This window comes from Phyllobates terribilis, unplaced genomic scaffold, assembly GCF_046119375.1.
Source record: "Phyllobates terribilis strain yellow unplaced genomic scaffold, ASM4611937v1 Scaffold_1__5_contigs__length_1240528914, whole genome shotgun sequence".
Classification (NCBI taxonomy): Eukaryota; Metazoa; Chordata; class Amphibia; order Anura; family Dendrobatidae; genus Phyllobates; species Phyllobates terribilis.
In genome coordinates, this window is record NW_027362761.1 from 998,568,694 (window position 1) to 998,585,131 (window position 16,438).

The following is a 16,438-nucleotide window of genomic DNA, read 5'->3' on the forward strand; positions in this document are numbered from 1 at the left end:
TCAATATGAGATATGCTTATTCTGTATTGTCTGTATAGGTCCCCCCTAAAATTTGTAAAGTGCTGCGGAATATGTTGGCGCTATAAAAATAAAAATGATTATTATTATTATTATTGCTACATTAGGCATTAATTGATTTTTCTAGTTTCTAGCAAGGAGTGGACAACCATCCTACCAGAAACCTCCCCATAAAGTAGGCCATTTACCTCTGCAAGGCTTATGGCCCCTTTGGACCAGCCAATAATTGGATAACCAATGTTCCTAGCAATGCTCGGCCCAACTATGGACCTATCTAATAGCCTATCAATCGCCTGACGAACAAGCAAAATTGCTCATTTGTTGGGTGTGAGAGGCAGTGAGGGGAATTATATGCGAGGGACGGTATGTATCACCCAGAATGCGCATAGAAGCATATTGAACCCGCTGGAGTGCATTGCAGTTACAGACATAGCTGTGGTTACAGTGCAGAATAAAAGTAAGTTTGAACTTGGGCAAGCTATTTGACCAAGGGAGATTTAGTAAAACTCAGCATGGGCTTTTATTCTTGGAGTGGACTACAGGATGGCAGTGGGGCGGTCCACTCCCTCCAGCCCGGGTCTTGCATGTGGCTCATGTCCACAGTTTTGATTTAAAAACCTGCAGCAAAGTTTTGGGTGGGTTAGTTTTGTGCTTGCAAGCTGTAGAGCTGGAAGCTCTGCTATCTTGACCTGTGTGACGTGAACACAGAGCCCAAGAAGGCAAAGCTTCTGACAAACCTCAGAGCGACACGGCGGCGTAGTCGCCCACGGCAATTTGTTTGGAAATGGACTGTTCTTTGTGGACCCGGCTGCGAACTTAACTACAGGTGAGATGATTTGTAAGCAGGTTAGCAATCATTGTTCTTGGCATCATATCCCCTGTATGTAAACACCAGATGTGCTGCCGACACTAATGATATTCTGTCTGTACAGAACAATCATATTAACGATCGTTCTGGGTGCATAGAACGTTCATGGGTCTGTGTGAACCGGCCAGTAACGACAGCCGATTGGATATATGCGAGCCAATCGGCTAGTTTAAGGGGGCCTTTAAAAATCATCACACCTGACAAGTGTTCTGCTCGTTCATCAGGTAATTGCAGTCGGGTTTAGATAAATTCCGAGCGTTCATTCCTATATTATTGGCTCATCTGAATGAGCACCAACATGTTTGCTTTTAGGTAACCTCACATGTTGGTTTCCTTGTAGCCGAGGAGTTGCACATGTTAATTTCTTTAATACCAATATGACTGATTTCATTCTCGAGGCATTTCTGCATGACTGATACACATGTGTATAGACAGCACTGGACGGAGCAGTAGTGAAAACTCCTCTTGCACATGTGTGCAGGTAACAATACTCAGCAGTAGTCGGCCTTTGGAACCTACAAATGGATGACGTCATTGTAAATGAAGTAATAACAAGAAGGCCGATCTCCTGGTCCGTCCCTATAATATACCCTGCCTTGTGAGCCATGTTCTGTAGGGATCGGTGTGCACCGCTGACTACTCTGGACGCTTTCATGCTGTACAATATAAGCTACTTTCTAATAGATTTTTGATTATAATTGTGTCTTTTATTAGCGGAAGACATTTAGATGATAGATGTACAAGGAAATACAGAAAAGCAAACTTCTGCTGCTTCCTTTCCAGCTGTGCCAACATAATGCAGCTGCTGCCATGTTCCAGGGTGAAGCTGTCATGGCACTGTGATGATTATCATGGTCAGAGTAATACAATTTGGTGATTATGTTATACACTGTGTCTAATGGCAATGGGGCACGCGATCTTTGCAGCCATGTTTCTGGCACGGACCCAACAACCATTGCTATGAAATAAACAGTATAGCCCCCATTACTGAGGATGTGAGGCCATTAATAGATTAATATCTGTAAGTGTATATGTGAACGTTTCTTGCATTGTATCTTTATGTAACCGCACTGCTTAGAGACCATACCGCCTCTTTAAGTGTTCACTTCTGTCTTAGTCAATGTGTCTGTGTTATTCTTCCAGATTGTAGCATGAGAGTCCCACTAATTGGTCGGTGCCGGCAGAAGAGCATGAACACGCACTGAGGAGCTGTAGGGCTGCGCTGAATCTTCCCTATTGAAGTAAGTCGTCCTTTCATTTTGTTTTTCAAATTGTAAGAAAGAAAAATTCCTTGGAGTTGTCTAAGAAGCATTTATCCTAGGTTGTTTCCTTTGTTACTTTCTGCTTGTAGGTTCTCCTTTTGGAAGTTGTTGGTGGACCTGTTTACTGGCGATCTTCAGCTCCTCTGACCTGTCTGTTGTAGTAAATCGTTGCCTTTTTTGTGAAATACCAATTCTGGAGCATCTTTTCTTAGAACTGCACTGTACTGTCCCTCTTTTATTCTTCTTACAAATGTATGAATAAATTACAAGGTTCGTCCGGTGAACAAAATTTATCACCTATTCATTAGATAAATGATAACTTGCAGATCAACGAGAGACCAACCACTGGGACAAACGCGGATCACCAGAACGGAGCACTTTTCGCCTCAATACAATGGAGCGGTAGCACATGTGCTCAACCTCCACTGCATTCCTTCTCTATGGGGCTGCCAGAAAAAGCAGAGAGCAGCACAGTCCTATAGAGAATGAATGGAGGGGCGTTCACACTGTAGCTCCAATCTAACAGGGATAAAAGTGCCCTGTTCTGGCGATCGGGTGGTAGGCGCAGCAGCCAGACCTTCACAGATCTATAATTATCACCGTTGAGTAACTTCTCTTCACCAGACAACCCCTATAACATTTGGGCATTACCATCTGCAGGTATTTCCCCACACAGTCCTAGATTGTCCAATCCGTGATGACAGTGTCAGACTGTGTAGGGACAAACCCCTTTGACTAAGGGGTAATTAGTATTCACTGGAGCATGTTAGGATTGGGGTCTCTTTAAAAATATATTCAAAAATATTTCCATTACTGTCTGATTTGGGCTGTGTGCAATCTTCTACCTCCTCTATGCAGAAGTGTCCTTCATACTCAGAATACAAACCTGCAACCGTAACAAGGAGACCACCACAATGTATAGACAGCAGGTCTGATATTAGCATAAACGTGTTTTCCCTATGAGAGCTATGGGCCGGGGAAGTCTCTGCTTCTGGATCATGTTATAGGGAACAGAAAAAATAAATCTGTTCTACTGTAAATACATTTTTACATGGCCACTACCTACCTGTAGGGGGCCAAATCGTTGTTAATATGATCATTTGGTCTCCATACACTATACTTTTATCAATAATTTTTAGGCCACAAAAAATACCCAATCATCTGAAGTTTTGCTTGTACATCGGCTGGTCAGTGACATAGTTTCACTGGCCAATGGTTTGAACGACCTCATAAAGTGACCTGTGTAAGGCTCAGCAAGTGGTCATTGCTAGCAAATTAATATAAGTATGGGTTTGCAAGCTCCCGGTGGTCAACTACTTTGGTGTTTTAAAGGGGTATTGTTGCTTGAGTAAGGAATGTGTGTTTTTGTTGGTTTTTTTTTATATATGAAAAGCTATACATTTTTTCCCTATATAATTTCATCTAATACAGTTTTCAAGTTCTATTCTTGCTGCAATATTGTAGGATAGTTCTTTGTTTCCTCTCATGCACATAATGTAACAAGCCTAACCTGTGTGATCATCACATGGCCAGAACAGAAGTAAAAAATGAAGACTTTTATTGAATAACAGCAAGCAAAGGTCGTACAAACTGGGAGGAATAGAAGTTGTACTGCATCTTACAAATAATGAGAAAAACACAGGCCAAGTGTAACATACTGAACAGAACATTGTGCCAAGACCAAATGTCAGGCACCACGTCTGTAATGCCTACTCAATTAGATACATACAAAAAACAGGAGGACACTTGAGTATAGTGGCAAACAATCAATACAATTTTATTTAAATACATCATTCAAAATTATTGTTGAAAAAAGTTTAAAATAGCAGAAGGGGGTAAGGTGCAAGGTGCCCAAAGCTGGGGGGTACCCTGGGGGGAAGGGCGGTATAGAATAGTCAATTAGTCCATATAGTTATGAGAGGCAGCGGTGAGTACATATAACATGGAACAAAATCATGTTCAGTAGATATCAAAGTTGATACAGTAAAGTGTACAAAGAGGCCAAGGCCTCATACAGAGAGACCAGGTCCTGATACAAAAAGTATCCTAGCACTAACTCAGAAAGTGTGAGTCAGGTCAGGTCAGCGCTGCCTCTTGAAAAAGAACGCCGAAACGCGCGTCGGGGCGCAGGGGCGCGACTTTACCCGTTGCACTGCTGGGGACTCTCTTGTGGGGTTCTGGGCTCCTTCCATACCTTTGGCTTGTGGTGAGTCTATATTTATCTATATCATAGGGACCATTGACTCACACTTTCTGAGTTAGTGCTAGGATACTTTTTGTATCAGGACCTGGTCTCTCTGTATGAGGCCTTGGCCTCTTTGTACACTTTACTGTATCAACTTTGATGTCTACTGAACATGATTTTGTTCCATGTTATATGTACTCACCGCTGCCACTCATAACTATATGGACTAATTGACTATTCTATACCGCCGTACCCCCCAGCTTTGGGCACCTTGCACCTTACCCCCTTCTGCTATTTTAAACTTTTTTCTACAAGAATTTTGACTGATGTATTTAAATAAAATTGTATTGATTGATTGCCACTATACTCAAGTGTCCTCCTGTTTTTGTATCTTACAAATAATGACCTAGTTTTTATTTCTTTTATTTATGCTTGTTTATATAGCACTATTAAGTCTACAGCACTTAATAGATATTATCATCACTGTCCACATTGGGGCTCACATGTAAATTCCCTATCCGTATGTCTTTGGTGCACTAAGAGGAAGCCCACGCAAAACACTGGGAGAATATACAAACTCCTTAGAACAGATCCTGGGGCCTAAATTATCCAAAGCTCAGCTCTGATTTGTTGCGGTCAATCAATTTAATAAATGAGTCCTACTGTGTGCCAGACTACTCTCATCTAAAGGGATCCATTTACAACACACATCTTTTCTTTTATTCTTACTCTACAGAGGAATGGGCTCAATTCATGGAGTGACACTGACCATGCTCTAAATCAGGGGCCTCAAACATGTGGCACTCGGGCCCCACGCGGCCCGCAGACATCGGAGCCCCCGTATTGATTGCTGCCTACTCCTGAGGGCTGCCGAAGTCAGTGATTCTTTTCAGTTGAATGTTCTACAAGATGGAGACCGGCATGGGCACATTACTACAAGATGGGGACCGGAATGGGCACATTACCACAAGATGGGGAAACTAATACAAGATGGGGACATTACTATAAGAAGTCAGTCAGAATTACTATATAGTGCTAATTATAAGAAAAAAAAATCACTGTATAGGCCAATTAGGGGACACAAAAAGGAAATAAAATTGTAAAAACTATAAAACTGTACCATAGCCCATAAAATGAATGCCATTTAAAAAATCCAAAAATGTTCAAACAATGATTCTAAAGGTGTATAAAAAAACAACATGGTATCATTAAAAATTTCATATCATCCTGCAAAGAATGCGGCCCTTCAAATTCACATTTTTTCTATATGCGGCCCATATACTTAGCAGAGTTTGAGACCCCTGTTCTAAATAGTGGGTTACATTGGATAACCCAAACGATGTAATTTGACTGAATTGCATGTGGTCTGTATTATGTTGCATATTAGTCAAGCATCATAACATTGTAGACTCTCATACTTGCCATCAGTCCTAATTTTGGTGGAATAGTTCCACAATCCAGACCACAAATCGGGTTGTGTTTATGCATATATGGGTATAAATGTCCTGAGTTTGAATGGATCAGCAGTTCATAATTGTTACAGCGAACAAAATATCAGTTTATTTATGGGTGAAAGATGAGGTAACTAATAAAAAATACGAATAATGATTAAAGAACATAAAATACTGTGAATATATCTTGCCTTCAGGTATGAGCCTAATCTATAATGACTGGAATTCAGTAATCTGTTAATCTGGTTTTCTCATCTTCTTGTTCAGAAATGCACCTCTCCTTGGCTTCCTGCTTCTTTGGGGGTGTAGTGCCGGCGTCCCTGCCCTCTGCTAGGCAGGGACGCTGTTCCCCTCACCGCTCTGCTCCGTGCCCGGCGTCCCTCTCCCGCTCTGCTGGCAGCGCGCGCTCCTTCCCGGCCACTGTGCTTAGGGCGCGCGCGCGCGCCCTCCCTCCCTCTTAAAGGGGCCGCGCGCGCCGTCCTAAGGAGTCCCCGGCCAATGGCCGGAGGACTTTACCATATATAAGGCACCTCCTCCAAAATGGAGGTGCCCGAGCAATGTTGTTGCACCGTTCTACTCTGCTTCAGCCCTCAGGTCCCGTTGCCAGTTACCTGCCAGTTACCTGCCAGATTCCTGCCAGCTTGCTGTCCTAATCCTGCCTGATTTCCTGTTACCTGCCTGCCTGCCTGTGGTCCGACGGTCTGCCTTACAACTCCGGTCAGTCTGTCTAAGGACCAGCTTGCCCGCTCACCTGGGAGCGCTTCTCCGCTACCTGCCTGCTTGCCTGCCCGGAGGCTCCGCTGTCACGTGCTGTGACCACCAGCTATTCCAGACTCTTGCCCGCTCACCTGGGAGCGCTTCTCCGCTACCTGCCTGCTTGCCTGCCCGGAGGCTCCGCTGTCACGTGCTGTGACCACCAGCTATTCCAGACTCTTGCCCGCTCACCTGGGAGCGCTTCTCCGCTACCTGCCTGCTTGCCTGCCCGGGGGTTCCGCTGTCACGTGCTGGGACCACCAGCTATTCCAGAGACTCTTGCCCGCTCACCTGGGAGCGCTTCTCCGCTACCTGCCTGCTTGCCTACCTGGAGGCTCCGCCGTCACGTGCTGTGACCACCTGCTATTCCAGAGACTCTCGCTTGCTCACCTGGGAGCACACATCCTCCATCTGCCTTGCTAGCCTACCTGGAGGTTCAGCCATCACAGGTCGTACCTACCCTTTACCTAGAGACTGCCCCGGTCACTTGCCGTGACCTCCAGCCCGTTCTTCCTGAGACTGCCCCGGTCACTTGCCGTGACCTCCAGCCCGTTCTTCCAGAGACTGCCCTCATCACTTGCCGTGACCTCCTGCCCGTACACCCAGAGACTGTCCCGGTCACCTGCTGTGACTGCCTGCCTGGACGCCACCCGCTCCCTTACAAGGACCGCTCCCTTGTATAGTAGCCCAGAGGTTCCGCCTCCCAGACCCGTTACAGTTTGCTCGGGCCATGGAACCCGGTGGCACCCAAGCTCCCTCGCTCTCGGACCTGTGTCATGAACTGTCCCGTCAAAGGTCCCAACAGGAGTCCATCCTGGGTCACCTGCGGAATGTCAATACTCGCCTGGACACTCTGACTGTTCCACCAACAACCTCCACCAGTGCCATGTCTCGCAATCCGGCAGCTCCGCTGTCCACTAACACCATGATATCCTACCCCGGACCTCGGCTTTCTGCACCTCCTCGCTTCGGAGGCGACTCAGCCCAGGCTCGGGGCTTCATAAATCAGTGCACCCTGCACTTTGAACTATTGTCCCACCAGTTTAACTCCGACCGAGCCAAAATTGCATTCATCATGTCCCATCTCACCGGGGAGGCCCTGGCCTGGCTAAATCCTCTATGGGAGAGAGGAGACCCCCTGGTGTCCAACTTGCCTGCTTTTCTCACGGCTTTCCGGAAAGTCTTCGACGAACCCGGACGGAAGACCTCATCCGCATCATCGTTGCTACGCCTCCGTCAGGAAAGTCTCACCGTGGGCCAATATGCCATACGGTTCCGTACCCTTGCCTCGGAGCTGGCCTGGGATAACGACGCTCTGGTTTCCGTCTTCTGGGAGGGTCTGTCCGGCCGTATTAAAGATGAACTTGCCGGTCGGGACATTCCTACCACTCTCGATGACTTAATAACTCTTGCCACCCGGATTGACCTACGGTTCCAGGAGCGTGCCAGAGAGGTCACCCGTGAGAGGAGGTTACCACGTCTAGCTCCTACTTTTCAGAAACCCGTCACTCCTTCTGTCTCTAACCAGGTACACCCTCCTGAGCCTATGCAGGTCGACCAGACCAAGATGGTCAAGACCCGTCAGGACTTACGCCGTGCCGAGGGGACCTGCTTCTACTGTGGCAGTAAGGAGCACCGGATCCGTGCCTGCCCGGAGAGGTCGGGAAACGCCTGTGTCTAGGTTCGCTCAGAGAGGTCCACCTAGACAAGAATAAATCCTCTCCATCCCTGCTGTTGTCAGTTTCAATCGTCTACGGGGATAACCGTTATTTCGAACTAGCCCAACTGGACTCTGGAGCAGCCGGGAATCTTATTTCACAGTCCCTGGTAGAGAAATACCGCATCCCCACCAAACCTCTGGCTGTACCCTTGTCTGTTGCTGCCGTGGATGGGGGGCTCTTACCACGCCCCATCCAACTCATCACCGAATCCATTACTCTGCAGGTGGGAATGCTGCATTCTGAAAGTATCTCCTTCCATGTTCTGCCTGGACTCTCTCACGCCCTCTTGCTAGGCCTACCTTGGCTCCAGAAACATGCACCCGTTCTTGACTGGCAGACCGGAGAAGTCCTTCGCTGGGGACAGGGCTGCCATAAGACCTGTCTGGTTCCCGTTCATCCCGTCCGTCCTTCTCCTACCCCAGCTAATCTACCTGGACTTCCGATTCCTTATTGGTCTTATGCTGATGTCTTTAATAAAAAGGAGGCAGAGACACTACCCCCTCATAGACCATACGACTGCCCTATCGACCTGTTACCTGGTACTTCTCCTCCCCGTGGGCGTATTTATCCATTATCCGCTGCTGAGACCCGGTCGATGTCCGAATATATTGAGGAGAATCTGGCCAGGGGATTCATCCGGAAATCTACCTCCCCGGCGGGAGCAGGCTTCTTTTTCGTCAAAAAGAAGGACGGCTCTCTCCGTCCCTGTATAGACTATAGAGGCCTTAACCAGATCACGGTGAAGAATAAGTACCCCCTTCCGCTCATTCCGGAGTTATTTGATCGTCTGAGGGGGGCTAGAATCTTCACCAAACTGGACCTCCGTGGGGCGTACAACCTGGTTCGTATCAGTCAGGGGGATGAATGGAAGACGGCATTCAACACCCGGGACGGCCACTATGAATATCTGGTAATGCCCTTTGGCCTCTGTAACGCTCCTGCCGTCTTTCAAGAGTTGGTCAATGACATCTTCCGGGACCTTCTCTACTCCTGCGTAGTGGTGTACCTGGACGACATCTTGATCTTCTCTCCGGATCTCCAGACTCACCGGAGGGATGTTCGTCAGGTCCTGCTCAGGCTCAGGCAGAACCATCTCTACGCTAAATATGAGAAGTGCCTCTTTGAGCAGACCTCGCTTCCGTTTCTGGGCTACATTATCTCTCAGACCGGCCTACAAATGGATCCTGAGAAACTGTCTGCCATCGAGAAATGGCCCCGACCAGAGGGGTTGAAGGTTATTCAACGGTTCCTGGGCTTCGCCAACTATTACCGCCTCTTCATCCCGCACTTCTCTTCCCGGACTGCCCCAATTTCCGCGCTCACCCGTAAGGGTACTAATCCCAAAGAGTGGCCGCCCGAAGCAGAGGAGGCCTTTCTTTCCCTAAAACAGGCCTTCTCTTCCGCCCCGGTGCTGCATCGCCCGGACGGCAACAAGCAGTTCTTCCTGGAAGTTGACGCCTCCTCCTCTGGAGCCGGAGCGGTACTTACTCAAAAATCATCTTCCGGGAGAATGGTAACTTGTGGCTTCTTCTCCAAACTCTTCTCCTCTTCTGAGCGCAACTATTCCATAGGAGACCGAGAGTTATTGGCCATCAAGCTGGCGTTGGAGGAGTGGCGTTACCTACTCGAGGGGGCTCTTCATCCGGTAATAATTTACACTGACCACAAGAACTTGGCTTACCTCCAGCATACCCAGAGACTTAACCCGCGCCAAGCCCGGTGGTCCTTGTTTTTTGCTCGCTTTGATTTTGTTCTTCATTTTCGCCCGGCTGACAAAAACGTCAAAGCAGACGCCTTGTCCCGATCCTTTCTGGTGTCCGATCTCGAGGAAGAACCTAAACATATCATCGATCCCGCCAGAGTAATGCAGGTGGCTCCCGTGAGTCTAAATCGTCTCCCTCCCGGTAAGACGTTTGTTTCAGTACCTGATCGGGAGAAGATCCTACACTGGGGCCATTCGTCTAAACTAGCTGGCCACGCCGGTCAGAAAAAGACCCTCCAGCTTATTGCCCGGCACTATTGGTGGCCTACCCTGCACAAGGACATAATAGACTTTGTTTCTGCCTGTGTGTCCTGCGCCCGCAACAAAGTCCCGAGACATCTGCCAGCCGGACGCCTCCTTCCGCTTCCTGTACCTGCTGCCCCCTGGCAGCATATAGCAATGGACTTTATAACTGATCTCCCCGTCTCTGCCGGTTGTACGGTCATTTGGGTGGTCGCTGACCGCTTTTCCAAGATGGCTCACTTTATTCCCCTGCCAGGCCTTCCGTCTGCACCCGAGCTGGCTAAAGACTTTATCCGCCACATCTTCCGTCTTCATGGCCTGCCCCTCCACATCGTGGCGGATCGTGGGGTACAGTTCACCTCACGTTTCTGGAGAGCCACTTGTAAACTACTAGACGTCACCCTGGACTTCTCTTCCGCTTACCACCCACAGTCCAATGGTCAAGTGGAGCGGATCAATCAGAACCTGACCAGTTACCTCCGGCACTTCGTTAATGCCCACCATTCTGACTGGGTGGATCTCCTACCATGGGCCGAGTTCTCTTATAATAATCACGAGAGCGAATCCTCCTCCAAATCCCCGTTTTTTGTAGTCTTTGGTCAGCATCCTCGGATTCCTTTTCCTGTCTCCACCTCTGTGGACAACCCGGCTGCGGAATCTCTCGTTAGCAAATTTTCCTCCATATGGGAGAGTACCCGGTCCGCACTCCTTCTGTCATCCGAGCGTATGAAAAGACACGCTGACAAAAAACGCCTGGATCCTCCACAATTTCGTCCAGGAGATAAAGTCTGGCTCTCATCTAAATATGTTCGACTCAAGATACCTTCTTACAAGTTAGGGCCTCGGTTCATCGGTCCTCTGGAGGTCATCAGCCAGATCAACCCGGTGGCCTATAAATTGAAACTCCCGGCCAACTTACGGATCCCTAACTCCTTACATGTATCTCTCCTCAAACCCGTGGTGCTTAACTCCTTTTCCAAGTCTACAGGTACGCCTCCTGCTCCGGTTTCTGCTGAGGACGAGTTTGAGGTAGAGAACATTCTTGCCACCAAAAGGGTAAGAGGAAAGACCTTTTTTCTGGTAGATTGGAAGGGGTTTGGTCCTGAGGAGAGAACGTGGGAGCCCCGGGAGAACATCCATGCCCCTCTCATCCTAGCTAAATTTCTATCTGGCCTAAAAAAGGGGGGGCCTAAAGGGGGGGTACTGTAGTGCCGGCGTCCCTGCCCTCTGCTAGGCAGGGACGCTGTTCCCCTCACCGCTCTGCTCCGTGCCCGGCGTCCCTCTCCCGCTCTGCTGGCAGCGCGCGCTCCTTCCCGGCCACTGTGCTTAGGGCGCGCGCGCGCCCTCCCTCTTAAAGGGGCCGCGCGCGCCGTCCTAAGGTGTCCCCGGCCAATGGCCGGAGGACTTTACCATATATAAGGCACCTCCTCCAAAATGGAGGTGCCCGAGCAATGTTGTTGCACCGTTCTACTCTGCTTCAGCCCTCAGGTCCCGTTGCCAGTTACCTGCCAGTTACCTTTCAGATTCCTGCCAGCTTGCTGTCCTAATCCTGCCTGATTTCCTGTTACCTGCCTGCCTGCCTGAGGTCCGACGGTCTGCCTTACAACTCCGGTCAGTCTGTCTATGGACCAGCTTGCCCGCTCACCTGGGAGCACTTCTCCGCTACCTGCCTGCTTGCCTGCCCGGAGGCTCCGCTGTCACGTGCTGTGACCACCAGCTATTCCAGACTCTTGCCCGCTCACTTGGGAGCGCTTCTCCGCTACCTGCCTGCTTGCCTGCCCGGAGGCTCCGCTGTCACGTGCTGTGACCACCAGCTATTCCAGACTCTTGCCCGCTCACTTGGGAGCGCTTCTCCGCTACCTGCCTGCTTGCCTGCCCGGAGGCTCCGCTGTCACGTGCTGTGACCACCAGCTATTCCAGACTCTTGCCCGCTCACCTGGGAGCGCTTCTCCGCTACCTGCCTGCTTGCCTGCCCGGGGGTTCCGCTGTCACGTGCTGGGACCACCAGCTATTCCAGAGACTCTTGCCCGCTCACCTGGGAGCGCTTCTCCGCTACCTGCCTGCTTGCCTACCTGGAGGCTCCGCCGTCACGTGCTGTGACCACCTGCTATTCCAGAGACTCTCGCTTGCTCACCTGGGAGCACACATCCTCCATCTGCCTTGCTAGCCTACCTGGAGGTTCAGCCATCACAGGTCGTACCTACCCTTTACCTAGAGACTGCCCCGGTCACTTGCCGTGACCTCCAGCCCGTTCTTCCTGAGACTGCCCCGGTCACTTGCCGTGACCTCCAGCCCGTTCTTCCAGAGACTGCCCTGATCACTTGCCGTGACCTCCTGCCCGTACACCCAGAGACTGTCCCGGTCACCTGCTGTGACTGCCTGCCTGGTTGCCACCCACTCCCTTACAAGGACCGCTCCCTTGTATAGTAGCCCAGAGGTTCCGCCTCCCAGACCCGTTACAGGGGGCAGTGCGTTGTCATACTGCTGACCAATCTCAGGAACAGATACAGAGAGAATAAGACCCCTATGCAAGGAGCCCTTTCCAATCTAATCAGTTATTATAATGCCGAATTCCACCTGTTTTGGAGGAATTTTTGTTTTAATTTACAGGTTTTTATCTATTATCTGTTACTTACCTGCTATTGATAATTGGGGTGACCATACATCTGCCCATTGATATGAGATGAAGGCTTTATCTGCATCATATTATGAACATCACAGTAGAAAAATGAATAGGAGAGTATGGGTCCTCTTGGCATCTCAGATTTCTTTGGAAGCAGCCCCTTTAAACCAACTTGCCTGGACTGTACTATATATAGTGGAGAAAATACCCATTATCCACCAGCTGTATCTGTGGTATCTCTGCACTTATATATGGACTATGTCATGATAATGTTATTGTTTTTTAATGAAAAATTTCTGATGAACATATGATAAATGTACTGTAATAACCTTTTCAAATATATTGTTGGTACCACAGGGATGCGGTATGGGGATATGTATGGGATTATTGGTCATATAATGTGATATATTGTATCTAATCTTCATTGTACTATCGGTCTCATATGAAATTTTATTTTATGCTAATTGGTCATATTTAATCTTCCTTATGGGATTTCTAAAAAAGTTAATGACACAAATCTATATACTACTGCTTGATGACCATTATGTTATAAAGTTGGATAAGGAATTTTTTATTCCACTATCCTATATGTGAACGTAATGTGATATATAGTGAGCTCTTGTCTCTATATGTGATGCCTGCACGCAGTGGGGCCATGGTCCTAATATACACGCTGGCTTTCGGCGTCCTTAGCGTCTCTGTGACGTGGACGCCGACGCGGTCATGTATCCTGGTAACGATGACACCCTCTGAGTCATGTATGGGTATGCTGAACTTGCCTTGGTGCACTTCCGCCCTAATCGATGACGCGTCTGATGTAAGTCATGCCCAACCTGACGATGCGATTAACGTCACTTCCGCCACACTGGTGATGCGCTTGCGGCCACCCCTGCCCCATTTGGCGAAGCGTGGTACGTCACCTTTTGTTTGAATGGTTGGCGGCAATAGATGACACCGCTACTATATGTTCGTAAGGAGGCATGGATATACTTAAGTGGGCACATGGGAGACAATTAAGAGGCACTATGCCCATATATATAGCAGGTGTGTGACAGGTATCATTACCCCTTGAGAAAGGCAAAGCGCCGAAACGCGCGTTGGGGACTACCTCAGCGTGGTGCTCTGGTAGGTATGTAATAGGTTTATTGATACATGGTGATATATTTTTATATATGAGCTATACTTAGACTCAATTAATTTTTTGCATCTATTCCCAGTATATATGTAGAGCACAATAATTGAAATACTATGTGCCACCGCTTTTGATGGCCGCTGTTTAGTGTTTTTAAATATGTATCCTATTTTTGTATCATCTCCTGTTTATACGATGCATGTGTAGTAAAGCATTTTTAAAGTGACAATACCACCATCTTTGTCGTCCATTTTGGCTTTGGCCACTCCCACCCCCACCCCCCCCATTCAATATGTATGACGACTGGTATATTATCAGTCCCCTCTTTTGAGCAGCAACACATATATATATAATTATAATACTGTCTATCAATGTACTAATTTTTTCTTGCTGTGGTGTTCTTTCAGTCATATTCTGTTTTGGAGGTGGCAGTGGACTCCTTACCTCTTTGACCCTGTGCGGCAGCACCGGTTGCAGCCAGGGCTGTGGAGTCAAACCTCCCACTCCGACTCTTCAGTTTTCCTGACAACGACTCCAACTCCCTCATACATGGCTCATGTTTAAGTGATAAAGTTCCTATAGTAAAATGGTAACAGCAGGCTTTTCAACACCATTATAATAGCTTGATTATTGTATTTACTTGTCTTAATCCTGTTTTCTTGTACACTCTAGCAGTTCTAAGATGAGTGCAGGCATTCCTTCCCCGTGCCGTTTTCTCTGATCTGTAGAGGAGGAGCTTCCCTACTGAGCATGTACAAAAAGTACAACACAGATTCATCTCCACTAAAAGCCGAGATCCTTAGATCAGGAACAGAACAGACATTTATAGGACATCTCATAACTTTCCCAAATTATTATGAAAAAATATCCAGCACATCCTGCATTGTACTACTGTACCCAATTTATTATATACCGACTCTGACTCCACCAGAGTCTGCACCAATTCTATGTCCGTCCCTGATCTGATCGCTTTCCGTTGCTGCTAGTTGAGGCCACTTTGCCTCTGCAGCATCAGAGGATGCATGGCGTGCTGTCCTCATCCAGCCCGATTCAGAGCCATGCTTATATTCCAAAATAAAAAGCCTGTAGGCGCTTAAAAGCCTGTTCTTCTTACCTAGGAGACCAGCCACTACTAATAGATTCCAGCGGTGGCTGGTAACCTAGGCAATAAGCAATAAATTAAAATAAAAAATCCCCCTATTATTGAAAACTGAGAGGATTTTTGATAACAAGTAAATTGCAGAGCCGCTTATTTTTACAAGCAGTTATCCTATTTTAGCCTTTTAAAATGATGAGACAATTCCTTTAAATTAAAACTCTGTAGAAAGTGTGAAATTTTCTATAAAATGTCAGACTCTCTTGAGTGACGATGATGTCACATATTTTTAGTAGCCCCAGATGCAGTTTTCGCTCTTTGTTCTCCATGGTAGTTGCGTCTGTTTACTGTACCTTTTTCCCTCCACCGTCTAAACATCATTGTACTCCTGTTCTCATGTAAACAGTCTCTACCTCATTTCATCTCTCCGCTCGCTGAGGCCAGCAGCTCCGCCCGCTCGCTGAGGCCAGCAGCTCCGCCCGCTCGCTGAGGCCAGCAGCTCCGCCCGCTCGCTGAGGCCAGCAGCTCCGCCCGCTCGCTGAGGCCAGCAGCTCCGCCCGCTCGCTGAGGCCAGCAGCTCCGCTCGCTCGCCCGCTCGCTGAGGCCAGCAGCTCCGCTCGCTCGCCCGCTCGCTGAGGCCAGCAGCTCCGCTCGCTCGCCCGCTCGCTATGCCCATATCGTACCTTTTTCAATGTTCATCAATACATGTAACATACAGGTGCTTCTAACAAAATTAGAATATCATCAAAAAGTTAATTTATTTCAGTTCTTCAATACATAAAAGTGAAACTCATATTATATAGAGTCATTACAAACAGAGTGATCTATTTAAAGTGTTTATTTCTGTTACTGTTGAGGATTATGGCTTACAGCCAATGAAAACACAAAAGTCATTATCTCAGTAAATTAGAATACTTTATAACACCAGCTTGAAAAATGTTTTTAAAATCCGAAATGTTGGCCTACTGAAATGTATGTTCAGTAAATACACTCAATACTTGGTCGGGGCTCCTTTTGCATCAATTACTGCATCAATGCGGTGTGGCATGGAGGTGATCAGCCTGTGGCACTGCTGAGGTGTTAGGGAAGCCCAGGTTGCTTTGATAGCAGCCTTCAGCTCGTCTGTATTGTTGGGTCTGGTGTCTCTCATCTTCCTCTTGACAATACCCCATAGATTCTCTATGGGGTTAAGGTCAGGCGAGTTTGCTGGCCAATCAAGCACAGTGATAATGTTGGTTTTAAACCAGGTATTGGTACTTTTGGCAGTGTGGTCAGGTGCCAAGTCCAGTTGGAGAATGAAATTTCCATCTCCAAAAAGTTTGTC

General features: G+C 47.9%; 1 protein-coding gene across 3 annotated transcripts in view; it reads left to right on the forward strand.

The window, feature by feature from the left end:
* FBXO8 (F-box protein 8) overlaps positions 1 to 16,438 on the forward strand; it is a 49,269-nt gene that overhangs the window by 10,396 nt on the left and 22,435 nt on the right. The window contains exons 2-3 of one of the 3 annotated variants that reach the window (XM_073643901.1): positions 2,030 to 2,127; positions 2,238 to 2,418. The gene's annotated coding sequence lies outside the window, so the exon portion shown is untranslated. The remainder of the gene's footprint in view (positions 1 to 2,029; positions 2,128 to 2,237; positions 2,419 to 16,438) is intronic. The other 2 variants (XM_073643910.1, XM_073643893.1) reach the window with 2 other exon arrangements.